The sequence below is a fragment of the Corapipo altera genome, unplaced genomic scaffold (genome assembly GCF_003945725.1).
Source record: "Corapipo altera isolate COAL_440 unplaced genomic scaffold, ASM394572v1 0, whole genome shotgun sequence".
NCBI lineage: Eukaryota > Metazoa > Chordata > Aves > Passeriformes > Pipridae > Corapipo > Corapipo altera.
The window spans coordinates 55,162,138-55,175,619 of NW_020884872.1; positions in this window are offsets into that span (position 1 = coordinate 55,162,138).

A 13,482-nucleotide genomic window follows, 5' to 3' on the forward strand; every position below is an offset into this window, starting at 1 on the left:
GGAAAACTGCAGTTCCTGTGCCAAGCTGTGGCAGAAGACATTGGTTCTGTACTTACAGCACATAAAATCAGGGTGGTCAGGCACTGGAATAGATTGCCCAGAGAGGTGGTAGGTGCCCCATCCCTGGAAATGGTTAAGGTCAGGTTGGATGGGGCTCTGAGAAACCTGATCTACATGAAGATGTCCCTGCTCGTTGCAGGGGGATTGGACTAGGTGACCTTTAAAGGTCCCTTCTAGCCCAAACTATTCTAACTCTGTGAAAATTTGCTAAATATTGGCCACACATTGCACTGCAGTTGTTGAGGATCTTCTGTTAGAGGATCCTGTACCCGCACTGGCAGTAGGAGCTCAGCAGGTGAATAATAATTCCAGTCCCTGTGTGCACTTTCTCCCGCTCTTACACACACACACATACATATGCACACTGATAAATTTATTTCCCTCTTGCTGAGGAACTTGCTGCCAACTTTCTCTTCAGCTTACATCTTTTCCCACGCTGACTTTTGTAATCCTTCCCACTTCTTCCCTGCCCTCTGTCCATGTCAGCAAGGCTGATGCCAAAGCTGCTGTCAGATAGCAGATGTAGGGGGGCTCACCCAAGCAGGTCAATGCTCCCATAACGGTCCCAAGAGCAGCAGGAAGTTAAATGTTTCACCTAACCTGGTGGAACAGCACAAGTTGTCTTATTAGGACCCAAGTGTTAACTGTGACTCTTAAATATGGGGGATCTGATGGCTACCATTTATCTACTATCCATTATGTCTTATTTAGCTGATATATACTGCACTGAGTTAGGTGAGCTGCTCTGAGCTCCAGAAGATGATCTCAGGCATTAAGATCTAACATTCTTGTGGCGTTACCCTCCCAAATGTGTCCTGGTAAAATGCTAGGAAACCAGAGGTGTACCCCATTCTTCAGGCTACAGAACCTCAAAAGAATAAATAATGACCTGAAAACATAAGTGCAATGGCTTTAAAGCAAATCACATTAAAAATCCTCCTCTAATTTATACCAAGGACAACAGATGTCACTTCAGGGAACTGGTTGAAATGTAGCACTACTTAAATAAAGTATCCACTTCAGTATGTGTGTCTTTCCACGTTTCTGAGCATAGGAGAAAAATTTATTCTTTTCCTCTGTAGAAGTAGAACTCCTGAAGATATCTTCTGTCAGGACCAAAGGCCTCCACCCAGGTCAATATTTTATCCTCCTATTTTCCTGAAAGGCCTGCTTCTCTTCTCCAGGAGAGCTGTTCATCTGCTCACAGAGATTCTTCTTCCTGTAGAAAACTTTGTTCTCATCTCTGTCTTTCTCCCAGAGGAGCTGATCTTTCTTATCCCTCTTCCAGAAAGCATTATGGTCCTTCCAGAAGTCATGATACATCCTCCAGAAGGCTTCTGTGTCCTCCTGAATAGCCTTTTCTTCTTCCTACAAGGCAGTCCCTCCCCCAGAAAAGATGGACTTTTCTTCTACCTAGAAAGCTTGGATTGCTAGCTTGAAGACTCTAATTTTCCCCCAAAACCCTGAATCTGCTCCCAAAAGGTCTTCATTGTGTCCTGAAAAACTGAATCTCCTGAGAGGTTGTCTCAGCCTGCAGCTTCTTGATGAGATCATGCTGGTGGGAGGTTGTAGTGGGTTTCTGTGACTGGGTTTTGGCAGCCAGGGGGCTACAGGGGTGGCTTCTGTTAGAAGCTGCTAGAAGTTTCCCCTGTCTGTTGGAGCCAATGCCAGCTGGCTCCAGGACAGGCTTCCTGCCTCTGGCCAAGGCTGAGCCAATCAGGAGTGATAGTAACGCCTCTGGGATAACATATTTAAGAACAGAAGGTTGTTGCACAGCAAGAATTCCAGCCAGGGAAGAGAGGAGTGAGAACATGGGAACAACAAAGTAGACACCATGGTCAGTGAAGAAGGAAGGGCAGGAGGTGCTCCAGGTGGCGGAGCTGTGGCCCCTGCAGCCTGTGGTGCAGACCATGGTGGAGCAGCTGTGCCCCTGCAGCCCATGGAGGATCATTGGGGTGCAGAGACCCATCTGCAGCCCATGGAGGAGCCCATGCTGGAGCAGGTGGATAACCAAAGGAGGCTGTGACCCCGTGGGAGGCCTAGGCTGGAGCAGGGTCTTGCCAGGGGCCTGCAGCCCACAGAGAAAGGAGCCCACGCTGGAGCAGGCTTTTCCTGGGAAGGACTTGTGGCCCCTGTGGGGGACCCACACTGGTACAGCTCATTTGTGAAGGACTGCACCACATGGAGGAGTGACCCATGGGACAGCAGTTTGTGAAGAACTGTTGCCCGAGGGATGGACTCATGCTGAAGAGGTCCATCAAGGACTGTCTCCTGTGGGAAGGACCCTGTGGGAGCAGGGGAAGGACTCCTCTCCCTGAGCAGCGGCAGAAACAACAACTGCCTGTAACCTCCATTTCCCGTCCCCCCACACCACTGGCGGGGTACGAGGGAGAACATGAAAAGAAAGAGGGTAGGGGGAAGGTGTTTTCAAGATTATTTTACTTCTCGCTCTTTTGTTCTGATCCTGTTAGTAATAAATTTAAGTAATATCCCCACTGTGAGTCTGTTCTGCCTGTGAAGGAGATCGGTAACTCACCTCTCCCAGCTCTTATCTCTACTCATGGACCCTTAGCTGTTTTTTTTTTTCTCTCCTCTGTCCAGTTGCAGAGGGGAGAGAGAGAGTGGCTTTAGTGGGTACCTGTCACCTGGCCAGGGTCAACCCACTACAGAGGTGTAGTCAGGAGTGCAGGACACCAGCTGGCAACTGCAGCTTTGGTTCACTGCTCATTACTGATAGATTGGCAGAGATCCAGCCCAGCTCCTCTACTCATATCCTGGGGCTTGACAGAGAGGAGAGTGATGGGTGTCAGTGTCCCAATGCATACCAGGGCACAGGGCACCCAGGTGTATACGTGAGTCCCACCTCAAAGTCTGTCTCTAATTTACATGGCTTAAGTTCACTTTGGCTCAGACAAAAGCAGGAAATTATTTTGCTTTTATGAGACTTCCACCTCCTGAACATGCATCAAGTGATACAAATAAAAGTTTGAGAGCCTTTTCTCATATAGTACAGTAAAAATATTGCCACTTGTTCTTTTACTGTGCTCCTGAGGCAGGCTTATAAAGATGTAGGGTAATTAAAGTACATTTTTCAATTAGAACATCATTATTATCTCACAGAAAATGACTAAATTATATCATTTTGTTCCACAAGCCTGCAAACACTCTCGGTTGTCATCAAAATAGTTTTCTGCAGACATCTCTAAGAGTGCAGAACTAGTGGCTAACAAGTCAGAAGCTGGTGTAGATCCGTTTCAAATGAATTTGAAAAAAAATATTTACTTGTTAAGACTCTTGTTATTCTTCTCTGTTACCATCTATTACCATCAAAAAAATAAAGCTCCAAAGATATCCAGCAATTGTGGTCATGCTACCAGAAAACTTAGCATTTTTAAAACTCTATAGCAGAAACACAACACTTAGAGAAGTGCAGTCCTTATGACAGCTGAGTCTCTGATGCCCACTGGTGACTGTGATCCATTGTTCACCTACAGTGACAGAATTTCACAAAGTTTGGAACCATTAGCTGAAAGTCCGGTGATGCTGAGTGGAGCTGGAAGGAGTCACTGGGCTGCCGGCAGAGTATGAGCCATAACTGGTACTTTCCTTCATTTTCATGCTGGTTGTTTCTCAAGCATAATAAAACCCATCCAAAGGTTTTACTACCCACGCTAGTTCCCCTCCTGACTTAGGGAAACCATCTGGAAGACATGTATAGTACTCACACTAAATGTTAGACACATTCTCAGATTATGTCATTACAGTTCTATGACTAAATTTGTCAGCCAGTGTAAGTGGTACTGTACCTTGTGTTATTTGAAACAAAACAATTGATGGAGCTAAAGCTGAGCACAGATACAGCCAAGACTAGATGGTTTTCAAAACAAAATCTGTGATTCTAAATCTACCTGAAAGCTTGCTTTAGAAGAATATCCTGACTTTTTTAAATGGGTTGGTCTCACTAAAGGTGTTCGGAAGAAGTGATGGATAAGTGGATTAGAAAATCAGGTCTGTCTTTAGAGTAGGTATTTTAAACTGGATTTGCGTTCCTAGTCTTTGAAATTTTGGTCATTTGAACACCTTCTCTGTGTAAGTACCAAATATTTTAATTATATGCCTTGTAAATACATTTAGTGCAACTCAGTCCCTCATCCTACAGGATGTGAGAGGCACTTTACTGAGAGAAGTTGTGTCTATTTTTCTATTGAAATTGTATTAAAATTTAGAGATGGCTGTTTTGGTTTGGTTTGGTTGTAGAATCTTTCACTGAGTTACAGCAACCTCTCTGTTTGTGAGACCTTGAGCCAAACTCATCTCAGTGACCCAGCTTCTTTGATGACAAAATCAATCATCTGGCCAGAAACTGAGGACAGGAATGAAGAATGAGTTTCAAGAGGACTGTAGTAGAAATCAAGATTAAAAAGCATTGTGATTTCTTGGGAGATAACCCTTGGAAATCTGTTCCAGCTTCTTCTGTTTCAAGGCTTTTTCAGACCTTCAAATGTCCCAGTACTTGAGCTAGAAGCAGCTTTCACCAAAATACTTTTTCCTGTGGGGTGTCTCTGATGTTTTCCTAATCTGAAGTTCAGAAAATACTTTTTTTACATGGGAATAGTTCAGACAGGTATAATCCTGTTCATTAAGAAAGTCTTGCTTCCTGGGCCAGCCTCTTGTTATTCTTCTTTCCAAGTGAGGTATTTACCTCTTTGCAAATGGATTGCCTTTCGTCATGGTAAGGTTTTTCCTTCTTCTCTCAGGTTGCTTCTTCCCTTCCTCCAGGAGCTGTTTCTTCTTTCCAGAATGATTTCATGTTCCCACTATAACTCCCTGTTTGACATTATAGCTGGAAAACACCAATGATGGGAAGAATACTGTTACTCAAATACTTTTTGAATTTTTAGCAAAACATTGTTTTCCAGTACAAGAGGTTTTGGTGATGCAAGTGCAGCAAACAGCACATTAAATACTGTGTGTGGCAGTGACATGGTAAAACCTTTGGGTATAAATTTTTTATATTTGAGCTCCTGCCATTAATTTGTAAAGTTGCAGCAGGAGGATATATTATTTCTTTCCCTTCTGGTTTTCTTCAATTATTTCTTTCTTCCTCACAAAATAAATTCTGTTACCAAACAGGACAGAGAGGGTCTTTCAGCTTTTAACTCCTCATTCTTTCCCATTTCAACACAAATTTTGTGGTAATTTGCGATGAATTTCACTCAAAAGTGCTTTCAACATCACTGCTAACAGTAACAAATTTCCTGGGAAGGACTAGATGGATAAAACTTTGCTCTCTGGCACATCAGTAAAAAACCCCTATCACAAGGAAAGCTCTCAACAGCCTTTGTTGGGAGGAAAGTATAACAGGAACTTGGATATTTGGATGGATTCTATGTATGGACGAGCATTTCTAGGACCATTTTCACCTCTTGAATCCCACCACAGACCCCACTGGCTGTATAGAGCAGATCTCCACTGGCCTCAAGGACAGCTAAGAGGACACCTCAACAGCAACATTCCCATGTCTGCATTCGGACCTGATTCCCAGACAGGAGTCCAGTAGAAGTGGACTTGAGTGCATGCCATATCTAGATCATTCGATGCCACCCATTTGATGGCAACAGTTACCTTTGTATGTGCACACGTGTGTATGTCTTCATTTGCTGCTCCCCCAGAAAGGAGTCTGTGCAGGGAGGAAAGGCTTTGCTTTTTGGTGAGTCTGCCACTTCTACTACATACCAATGGGCAGGAACTTCAAAGTGGGTGGGTGACAGCTCTACCTCAGTGATCCTTCATCCATCATTAAAATAGTAGTAATCACTTTCTAACCAATGTATGTAGCTGTTTGAAAGATTTTCTCACCTGTCCAAAGGCTTTAATTTCTGCCCATGAGGAGCTAAATCATTCAAGGAGGCATCTGTGTTTCTGGTAAAGTTTCTGTGCACAGGAGGGACCATCTGTTGTTGCTGCCAGTGCTCTTGCAGCAAAGGTATCCTTGGACCTGAGAAGGAGGTATTTTTAGAGAGAAAACGAGATGGCAGGAGATACAAAATCCCAAAATACGTTCATTGACTTTAGGCAAAGCCCTGTATATGCCATATATACCATATGTTTTGTGAAAAGAACTTCAGGTACTTTCCAGTACTGAAACAAGCCAACTTTTAGTTACAACTCCATTTAGTAAAACTCAGCTTTAGCAAAAGACCGCTTGAGTTCTCAGGTTCAGTGACCTTCCCTCACAGATGCTTCATCACATCATCACCTTACAAAAGCAGTAATATGATGGAGAGAGGCCTTTCCATGGCAGCCTTCTGACCACTGCACATAACCCTCCTCACACTGTACAGCCACACATCTCCAGAAATAATGAGAAATTGTCTAAACAAACCTGTCCCAAACACATCAATGCCAGAAAAAGACCCAAAAAAACCCCCCAAAAAACAACCAAACATCAAGCCCCAAAATAAGACCTTCAGTTGGTTAATTTAATTAATTTAAACTCAGAGCAACTGTAGATGATTTGAAGTTTCAGACCAGTTTGTTTCAGACCAGATGAAGAGCCTATGCAACTTGTAGTCCTCTCATTTTCTATAGGCAGTGAGAAGCTGTTTCTTACCCTTGCTGCTCTGATGGTTAGAAATCAGTTCCTATTTAATGGCCCATTTATACTCACTTGTTCTAAATATTTTTTATTATTATTTTGTATAAGCAATCCTTTATCCCATATTTACAAAGATTAAGTCTATGCCCTTACCCTTTGTCTTAGTAGGCTAAGCTAGCTGAACCCTGTAGATCCATCTGAAAAAACAGATTCTCCACACCTCTGTCTTTTTTAATGGCTTTTCTATTTTTTTTAAATTTATTTATTTCCTTTTTAAATTTTTTGTTTGTTTTTTAATTTCTTCTTCTCTACTGTTGTTATAATTTTTAACAAAAATATGTTACAATTTTTAGCAAATATGAATATTGACATTTTCCTAAATGATTAAATTAAAGTTGACAGTGTCAATTAAAATTAATCATCATATGTTTTTATTATTATTACTCATTAATTAATCCACAGGGGTCCCACCAGCCTTGGCAGTCAGGCTTGCATGTTACTTGTACAAAATGAGAATATATCCAAAACAGACTAAACAAACATTCAGTAGAGGGGGAAAAAGTACATTATCACTTCTATTTCATGGCTCAAAACCAAATATCAGTTAAGTACCTTAACAGCTATTAAATGACCACGCAAGACTGACCAGCAAAACCTTAGGTGCATTAAGGAAAAAATTAATAGATATTACATCTGTGGATCTGATGTTCTTGAATAGTAGATTTACCAGAAAAGGATGGGCAAACTTCCCTGGAAATAAAGGCTGCAAGTAACCTAAAGTTATCAAGGAACTAAGGGAAGAGATCACTAAAATTACCTCAGGCTGCAGACAGTACCTCACCAGAAGGGACTGTCCTTGCTCATGTCTTCCAATGCAGTTGTTTGATTCAAACACCTCAAAGGGGAACACACAGAACAGTAAGATTTAAAACAAAAAAAAGTACCCTTTTCCTGTGTTTTAGGTTGAGGTACCTACATATAGGTCCTTGTTACACAGAGGTAGGGTTTGAGCCAAGCAGATTCCGAAAAGAACACAGAGCACTCCATGGGACACCGTCTTGTGGAGAGCTCTGTGGCAGGCTCTGCTCTGACAGCACTAAGTCTCATGCTGCCTCTGTGAGTCTTACTGCTCATTTCAGTCAGAGGACTTAGTGAAATGCTGCCTCAAGGAGAACGCAAGACACCTTGTGAATGGTGTTGCCCTCTGGTGTGCTCAATAGGACATGGTGCCTCCCCCAAGGGCTGTGCTGGAGGCACTTGGAGCACACTCAATGTGCAAGGGAGCATGATAGTTTCAACATCATCCCCACTTTCGAGAGGAGTCTCATTTGGGACATGCTAATGTTGTGCAGCTCACCAGCCAGATTCTGGGAACTTGCTAGTGTATCTATATGCCATATACCTCCACGCCTCCTGCTTGGACACCTTGTCCACTCCTGTTTCTGTCCAGAGTCAGTCCTTGAGCACAGTGCCATCTGGTGAGACACCCGTGCAGCCCAAAGAAATAACCTCACCTCTCACTCACAAACTGCTTTCGACAGTGCAATCTAAAACTGAGCTTAAATCCCAGCACACCTCTGAAACATAATTTCATCATGAGAAGCAAAGATAGGCCTGTAATTTCACAAAAAATGGCTCATTTGCATGAGTGAGTTTGTTCGTTCAGATATCAGCCAGAGGCTAGGTTTGCTATAACCTCATGCTAGGCTCCTAACCTAGCCTTCATCCACTGCAATTAGGTCTAAAATTGAGTCCTTTGGAACCTGAAGCCCAGGATATGGAGAGTTCTTGAACAGACCCAAAGGAACCCCACAACATTAGATTTGTTATGTTGTGACAATGCTGTATTAGCTGCCTGGAGAGCTTCTTCCACAAAGCTCCCCTTTGTGGAGGAAAGTCTTGGGGTCCCCAGGGAATTCCCTTTAGCTCTTGCTTAAATAGAAACTGGCCTGGAAGGAAATGTCACTGTTAAAGAAAGTGATTTCTTTACAAAGCTCTTAGGGCCTGCTCTAGGTGCCTTCTGCAACCATGAGAAGACGCTCTGTGCCTGGAAACACATGGTTGTGAGAAGTCATGGCTGTGAGCTGGCTGCCACTGAAAGACCTTTCTCACAAGCATCCCATGAGCACAAACCCCCACCTTGGACCTCTCAGCTGCAGCCTGAGACCAAGCCTTGTGGGCAGACAATGATGATCAGGAGTCAGGGGGGTGATTACTAGTCTATGGGACTTGGAAAAGTCCCATTTTACCTCCCAGTAATCTCAGAGATTTTAATGCATTACCCAAATATACACATGTCCAGATGCGGAGTGGGGAGGGTTGTGCAGGGAGCTCCAGCATACCTCTCCTGCTCCCAACACAACCCTACAGAAGAAAAAACCAAACTTAACCTACTCCTGTCTCTCCCACCTGCACAGACCACAGGGGTGACTTTGGGATAACTAAACAAGACTGTCAGAGATACAGGCATCTACACATGATGCTGGTGTCCAGCCTCACATGACAGTGTAGATGAAGCCATAGATAAATATAGGCTTCTAGAACTGTTTGAGGTGCCCTCAATTATCCATCTATCCAGGGCTGGCAGATATGAGACATTGTGGGCCAGGCGGGGTATGTAGAGCAGTCCAAGTGGGATGCTTTTGGTCAACTACATCAAGCCATCACTCTCCACAGACCCTAATGAAAGTTCTTGGTTAGACACCTCTATTTGACTGTCAGTTGATCCACTAGTGAGAGTGAACAAAGTCCTGTTTTTCAGTTCAGCTGCATAGCAGTCTTCTTTCTTTCTCTTTTTTTTTTTCTTTTTTTTTTTTCCCCCACAAATCACAGAATCAGGCAACTCCAGTGAAGACTCTTCACTCCACACATGTCAATATTGCATCGAACTCCATCCTAACTCATTTGTGGTCACCTAACTGTTCTGTGGTATTCTTGCTTTTTCTTGTTATCATTGACCATAATTGCTCTACATTAAACATACAGTTCTGTTTTCTATGAGTAGAAGGATCCAAGTAGGAATTGTGGTCCTCTCTTTTTGAAGGTTAAAATTTTCAATTCTGTTGACCAGATACTGTGTCAAGTATCGTTTACTATCCTCCCGCTGAGGAGGACAAATGCACTGACAGGTGGCAAAAGGCATATTTTAGGAGTGAGAAAATGAAATAAAAAAATAAAACCACACAATGTTATCTTCTGTGGTCAATGAAACAGCACTTTTTATTATGGCTGTATGCAATGGGAATATTAAGTCTGATATGCAGAAATGCAAATTAAACTGCTGATTTAGATTATTATATTTCATGCATAGTAACTTTACAGGCTTTTTTTTTTCCTATTGTATGTAAAACCTTTATGAATTATTAGCCTTTTTTTTTCAACTCTATTTTATAAGTGAGAGGTTTATTCCTGCTGTTATATTAAAGGAGGCATTTTGCTGCCAGGAGAGTTTAGCATTTTATTCAGCTGAGGTAACTCTCTCTTATACTCTAGCATGAAGCACAATTAAGACAGATATGTTCAGTAGCTTTATTATGCCCTTGTGTGAGGAGCTAATCTTTTTTTCTCCCCACTTCATTTTTCAGGGATTCCCAAAGGATTTTGCAAACCCTACACATTTGTCTAGCACACTCTGTAGTAGCATAAACAGAGAATACATGGACCTCAATGGGGGCTTTGGCTTTTATAATTTTAGTAATTCCACTTTCTCTTATTGTAAGTTTCAAGAGCACTGAAATTTCTCAGTTAATATTCTGGGCTTGTGGGCAAATTTTGCTCACAATAATTTGGACATTTTCTTACTTTGGTGGGTAAGCAGGGGAAAAAAGGACTGGATTTTTTTAAAGAAATGTATTTATTATTTCAAGGAAAATTTTCTTTACACAGAACAACACACAGGTTGACCTCCTGAATTAGCAGTGGAAGACAATCTCTGAAGAATACCATTCAATAAAAATTAAATAAAGCTTGTTTTCCCCCCTGTAGGAAATCAGCAAACATTCCTAAAGAAGTAATTTCATTAGTAACTTTTCAAACACTAGGTATTTTGCTTTAGCCTGGCTTCCTATGGAAACATATAATGTGTATTCGTTGCTTTGGGTTCTGCTGTCTGGTTGTTGCCTCTAATAACTTGTGTATCTATTTGTTCATTTTGACTGAATTTGATAGAGTAATTGGAGAGAGGTACAAGTAAACGAGGTGAGGACATCTGGCCCATTACTCTGCCTTGGATGGACAATGGCTATGGACCCAGGGAACAACTCCTGTTACTTTCCCAGGATTATCCTTCAGCATCTGGGGCTGGAGGCTCACAAGTGTCCCAAGCCACAGCTGATGCCTTTGTATCTTGTAATCTTTCCTACAGAAACAAGGAAAATCTCATCCTATTCTGCTTGTGTGATGAATATTTGAAGTAGAAAACGAGATCTTCTAAATAACCTGACTGAATGAAAGCTGCATCATGAGCACTTATCCTGTACTAGACTGTAATAAAGTTATTCTCCCCATAGGTTATCCAGTACAGTTTGCCTTTTGTCTCTCTATTCCTTAGGCCTTGATTACATTATGATAAATTATCCTGAGTAAGGAGAAGCATGAAGCAGACAGTCTAATATTTTCTCATTTTCTATCCTACCTCTTGGGCATTGCCAAGTAAACTGCCATGGAGTCTGACACATAAACGTCCCTTCCCCAAGACAGTCTTGTGGGAAGAAGTCATGGAACTGAAACATCCACAACAGCAGGCTTCACCTGGCTCTGTAATTTATTGTGATAGCCACACAAAGCATTGTCTCAGTGATGAATGTGAGAGGAAAGGACCTGGTCTCAACTTGTGTGTGTTGGTAGGCTAAAGTGTTTCAGAGCATCTGCCCTGCACTGAGCTCTGCAGCTTCCAGACCATTCCAGGGGACTTTGGACTGGGCACACAGTGACTTGCTGCACTGATAGCACTTGTAGTCCCAGAATCTTCCTAAAGATGCCTAAAATTTTCTTTCAGAAACAGCAGAATCAGGAAGTTTAATGGTAGTTTAAAGTGTCACTGTCAACACCGTCTGCACTTGCCACAGAAAATCTTTGTCCCTGTTATTTTTTGCCATGATCTTCTTGTAATGATTGAATGTTATAATTTCTGGGATCCCTACAGGCAGTCATTAAAATGCTGGTAAGTTAGTATTTATGATTGGTTTCTGCTGCACAAGCAGAGTATTTCTCAGCAGATAAGTACATATTTTTTGCCTTGAACAGTGGAAGAAATGAAATATACACTGAATTCCTTTCCCATGGGCTGTTTATATTTCAATATACAAGGATAATTTATACAAGAATATATAACATTCCTGATTACAGCATTTAAGAAAACAGTCAGGCTCTTCCAATTTGAAAAGAACAAAATAACGTAGAAAATGGGGGACTATTTTTATGTTGATTTTGACTTCTGAGTCATCGAGTTAGGAGAAGGCCCTGTGGCGAAAGTGCTCATCCTATATGGAGGGGGAAAAATAAGCTGAAAATAAACACAAATTGGAAAGACAGCATCTCTGCATAGCCCTTTCATTCTCCACACTAATGATTAAGTAGCCAGGAAAATCCATGGCAAGGTACAACAGCTTCCAAAAAGGTGCCCGGTGAAAGAATCCCAAATGCATGTTATGTGGGCATGTAAAAGTCCCTTTTGGTCTGAGAGGGGGCTGTGTTTGAGGAGAGCGTGTTCTGGCTTGTGCTTTTGGTGGCAGTGCTGCAGAGTCCCTTTGCTCAGCTCAGCCCAGGACTTCAGCAGTCACAAGGATATCAGCACACTAACTGGAAGGCCACGGCTTAGAATGTGTAACCCTGTGGCATCACTTCATCAGGCACAGGCAACCCAACACTTGCCTTAGAGTTTTGCTGAGGGTGAGAAAAAGCACACCAAAAGAGGGTAGTGATACTGGAGATAACTGAAATCCTTGTTGATGTCTCGTGCCAGGCACTGGCCTGGGAACACCCATGGGAAGAGTAGCTTTCTCTGCTGGAAGAAGGAGCTTTATTACACCGTAAGAAAGAAGAACTAGGAGTACAGAAAGCCAAGCTGTCCATTTTGGCCATTCAGTCAGCATGTCTCAGTCTGTTCCTGCTGTGTCTCTTCCAGCACCAGTGGAGAGCACCACAGTCTTCAGAAGTGTCTCCTTGCTATCTTCAGTGACTATGCAGAGGAGCTGGGGTCCCTCTTTAAGTGTTCAAATAAACCCCTCTTTCAGTGCAATGGAAAAAATCATACTCTCACCTTTTGCTGCACTGCCAAACTTTGTCAACCAAAATTTTCCAGGTTTTCAGCCTTGGAACTGAAGACACACCAGCAAAATTCATCTTTTTCTCTCTGAAATTATCTCGCTTTATAGCTGCAGATTCAGCTTTAGTTGGGATTGTACCTCATTCTGCTTTTGCTGCTACCACACATTCTGCATCTAACACTTCCTAGGAGTTGCTGCTACCTTTTCACATGGAGCTGACAGTTCATGAAAGTGCCAAGCTGTATGTTTGGGAGGCTGGACCTCTTTTTTGATCCACTGCTTTCAGTGTTGATACTTCTCACCATTTTATCAAAAAGATCTAAAAATATTTGGTGGTCTTTCCACAGTGCTATGACCTGCAGTGGGTCTCCTTGAGCCACACAGCTCTCTCCGAGGTTTCACAATGTATGTGAAAGATGTGACCTAAACAGCCAAACCGGAAAAACAAAGGTTTTGCTTGCACTACATTTTATATGTTAAAACCTTAATTCGGGCTGAGCAGGCATGGGGCAAGCAGTGCTGCAGGCACAGTAGAAGCTTCTCTGCCTCCTAGTCTTA